Source organism: Photinus pyralis, unplaced genomic scaffold (assembly GCF_008802855.1).
Source record: "Photinus pyralis isolate 1611_PpyrPB1 unplaced genomic scaffold, Ppyr1.3 Ppyr1.4_LG5, whole genome shotgun sequence".
Taxonomy (NCBI): domain Eukaryota; kingdom Metazoa; phylum Arthropoda; class Insecta; order Coleoptera; family Lampyridae; genus Photinus; species Photinus pyralis.
Window position 1 is genome coordinate 43,975,878 of NW_022170596.1, and position 4,629 is coordinate 43,980,506.

A 4,629-nucleotide genomic window follows, 5' to 3' on the forward strand; every position below is an offset into this window, starting at 1 on the left:
GGCTCCGTTAACTTAGCACCACCATTTCAAATTTCTAACTAAAGATAGATTGCGCTAGAATCTCTATAGCTAGCGCTAGCTAGCGCCACTTTGAGTTCAGCTAGCGCCATTATAGATTTTGCAGAAAAGCCCTTGACTTTCGGGGGGTGCTATGTTAACGCTAGCACCACCATTGCGTCCGATCACTTCCAAAAGCAAGCGCTGTGTTCGTCAGACCTAGCGCCAGCTAGCGCCACAAATTTTAGAGCTAGCGCCACCCCCCAATAGTGAGGGGAGCAATTTTTCCTAGCACCACCATTTTGTCTTTTTATGTAAAATTTTGACGTTTTGTGTTCTGCTGACCTAGCGCCAGCTAGCGCCACTTTGAGTTCAACTCGTGCCATTATAGGTTTTGCAAAAAAGCCTTTGACTTTCGGGGGGTGCTATATTAACGCTAGCACCACCATTGCGTACGATCATTTCCAAAAGCAAGCGCTGTGTTCGTCAGACCTAGCGCCAGCTAGCGCCACAAATTGTAGAGCTAGCGCCACCCCCCAATAGGGTGGGGGGGGCAATTTTTCCTAGCACCACCATTTTGTCTTTTCGGTTAAAATTTTTACGTTTGGTGCTCTGCTGACCTAGCGCCGGCTAGCGCCACTAATTTTAGAGCTAGTTTTATAATTTTGCGGTGTCTGTCCGTCTGTCCGTTAGCACGACATCTCGATAACGAATTGACCGATTACGATGAAATGGATGGATTCTTTATCAAATTTGTAGATCGGAGTTGGTGAATTGGCAATATAGCCCAAAAAAGGTCCTTTTGACGTCTCTGTGAGTTATGAACCGAATTGTATGAAATTCAATATGCGTATAGCTTTAGTCATATAAAACACAATTCCAAAAGTTGAGCCTAATCGATCAACATTCACAGGGCCCTTTTCGCATCTCGGCCATTTACAAACCGGATTGAAAACTTTTTTATGTATGGAAGCATTTAAAAGAAATTTGGTACATAGCAACTTGGAATAAAAGCAAATTTAACGCCAGTTTCAAAATTTGGTTTTGTGCATGATGTGCGGTGCCAATTTTCTTATTTATGAAAGCAATTAAATGAAATTTCATACATATACACTTTAAATAAAAGCAAAACTAACACCAAGTTCAAAATTTGGTTTTGCACATGCTGTAGCCATATCCAGGAGCTCGTTTTCTATATTTATTTACACGTCGATGCGAAAAGGGCACTGTCACTGTTGATAGATTAGGCTCAACTTTTGGAATTGCGTGTTATATAGCTAAAGCTATACTAATATTGAGTTTCATGCAATTCGGTTCAAAACTCACGTAGATGTCAAAAGGGCCTTCCTTATTTTTTGCGCTATATTGCCAATTCACGAACTTCGATCTACAAATATGATAAAGAATCCAACTACAACATTTCATCGTAATCGGTCCATTCGTTTACGAGATATTGTAGCAACGGACAGACGGACAGACACCGCATCTAGGATGGTCAAACTCTTTACCATTTTTAAACCCGAATGTGCAAATATGTCCCTCTTAGGGTCGGAAATAATAAACAAATTATTTTAATTTGAATTCCTTTACTTTTTGGATTGATCGTTCTGTTTAAAGTAAAAAAGTTCCAATAAAAATACTAAAATTTGTATGTAAAGTAGCAAGATTGTAAATATGAACATCCCTTCATTTCAAAGTAAACAGACGGTGAGGTATGCAGGTACAAACTTACTTAAATCCTTTATGAATGCGCAAAAGTTGTAAATTATTTGTCCCATCAAGGGTTTACAGGCGCGTCAATTGTGTTAAGTTTGGTATATCTGTATTGTTAAAAACAACACCTTTAGATAGTAGTCGACGCGACGTACATAGGTATATAATTTATCGGGAGCAAATACACAAGAGCTTGATTTTTAATCGAATAATTTTATTTTTACACGAAAGTTTTGTTGCCACCGAAAAAACTCGAGACCAAAAGTGTGATAAAATCGCGACAGTTTTAGCTGGAGCGATTTTATTAATATTATCCTTTTCGAGAGTTTTTTCCAGGAGGCAACAAAATTTGAATGAATTAAAAATAAAATTATCCTGACTTAAAACCAAGATCGAGTGTATTTTAGAGAGATTGATAAAAGACAGTAAATTTTACAACCACTACATATTTTACGCATTGGTTAGAATTTGAAACAATCACCAAGCTGATTGGTCGTATATTAATGGAGTGGTTTAATCATATAAAATACATATGCCTTATGATTATTTGCACATTACACATAAGTATATAATAAGAATCTGCTTCTTTGTTTTTTAGCAGAATTAACAAATAAATATGCTGATTGATGCGAATACTTTCAAAGGTATTCAAATACTTTCAAAAATATTCTAATACTACCAAAGATATTCGAATACTATAAAAAGTATTCGAATACTTGTCACTCAAATACATTAAAAATTTAAAATAGTACTAGATAAAAGTCTTAATAATACTTAAAAAATGTCAAGTTATACTTTGTATAGAGGCAACATGGAAGAACAGCGTTTTATGCACTGAATGTAGTCCCTTTCCCTGAGCTGAGGTTAGCGTTTTTTATATTCCTATTGTTATATACAAATTTAAGGGGAGTAAAAGCGTATTATTGTTATTATATTATTATATAGGACGTACCAATACCATGACCTGTCTTATATCAGTTATATCCTTAAGAATACGTGTACCAGTTTTCAAAGCCATCGTACGTCGTGCACATGACACGTACACCTTTCTGAAATTAATTCTAGCGATTTTGAAACAGATCCTTTTTTGTCCGTCCGTCTGTCCGTGTGTATCGGGTCAAAAAGTTTCACTCCAGGCTCGTTCGGTATTCATGTTGCATCGGATTTTTATATTTGATTTTGTGATAACGGAAACTTCCTCTAAAAATTTCCAAATAGTTGTCAAATATTTGAATTACTTAAAAGTATTCAAATGCTATGCGAAGTATTCAAATACTTTACGAAGTATACAAATACTTTGCGAAGTATTCGAATACTTTGCTAAGCATTCGAATACTAAAAATTTGCAAAAGTATTTGAGTTACAAATACAAATACTGCTTCCATAAAAGTATTTAATTACAAAGTATTTGAATACTAAAAAGTATTTACAAAATCGAATATTGCCCAGCTCTGGTTATGAGTAGGTACGTTCGTTGACATTTTCCCAGTAATATTGGTAATGCGTTTTCCCAGGTTCCAATGTCTCTACTGCGAAAGGTATAAAAATGTGGTTCTGTTCTATAATCGAACTGTATTTCCTAATTTTTATACTTGCCTCAGATTCAGCTACTGCACCACTCGTTTTACTCGAAAATGAATCCAAAATATTTCAGTCGTAAAGCTAGGAAAAACTGTCCCAGACTACTTGGGTGTGCCGCCAACTCTTAAGATTTTGACTCTGGGAGATATGTCAGCAAAACACAAAATAGCAAAAGTGTACACGAAAAAACAAACCGGTGGTAATATAAAAAAAGGACCCCCCACAATGTTGGGGATTGGGCGCCAGCTCTGCAATTTGTGGCGCTACGTTTAAAGAACACAGCGCAGCGCTTGCTTTTGGTATTCATTGAACACAATGGTGGTGTTAGCGTTAATATACCACCCCGAAAAGTTAAAGGCTTTTTGTAAAATCTATAATTGCGCTAGGTTAACTTGAGCGCTAGGTCTACAGAACAGAAAACATCAAATTTTTACCAGAAAAGACAAAATGGTGGTGCCCCCCCCCACACTATTGGAGGGCGATGGCCGCCCTAAAATTTGTGGCGCTAGCTAGCGCTAGGTCAGCAGAGAACAGAACGTCAAAATTTTACATGAAAAAACAAAATGGTGGTGCTAGGAAAAATTGCCCCCGCACTATTGGGGGGTGGCGCTAGCTATAAAATTTGTGGCGCTAGCTGGCGCTAGGTTCGATGAACACAGCGCTTGCTTTTGGAAATGATCGGACGCAATGGTGGTGCTAGCGTTAACATAGCACCCCCCGAAAGTCAAAGGCTTTTTTGTAAAATCTATAATGGCGCTAGCTGAACTCAAAGTGGCGCTAGCTGGCGCTAGGTCAGCAGAACACAAAACGTCAAAATTTTACATGAAAAGACAAAATGGTGGTGCTAGGAAAAATTGCTCCCCTCACTATTGGGGGGTGGCGCTAGCTCTAAAATTTGTGGCGCTAGGTCTGACGAACACAGCGCTTGCTTTTGGAAGTGATTGGACGCAATGGTGGTGCTAGCGTTAACATAGCACCCCCCGAAAGTCAAGGGCTTTTCTGCAAAATCTATAATGGCGCTAGCTGAACTCAAAGTGGTGCTAGCTGGCGCTAGCCATAGAGATTCTAGCGCAATCTATCTTTAGTCAGAAATTTGAAATGGTGGTGCTAAGTTAACGGACCCCACCACATTTTCAGTTGAGCAATGGTTTGGAGCGCAGAGCATCGCGGCTTCGCAGTAGCGGTCGTTCTACCTCAAGGAAAAGGTTTTTAATCATCAATTTAGAAACCATTCCAATCGATAAGTGCCAGAAAAGCGTGTGATTTCGCCGGCAATCACAGTGTAACAGTCCATTTTAGGAAGTTAATTCATTTTAATAAAAACATCAAATAATGTAA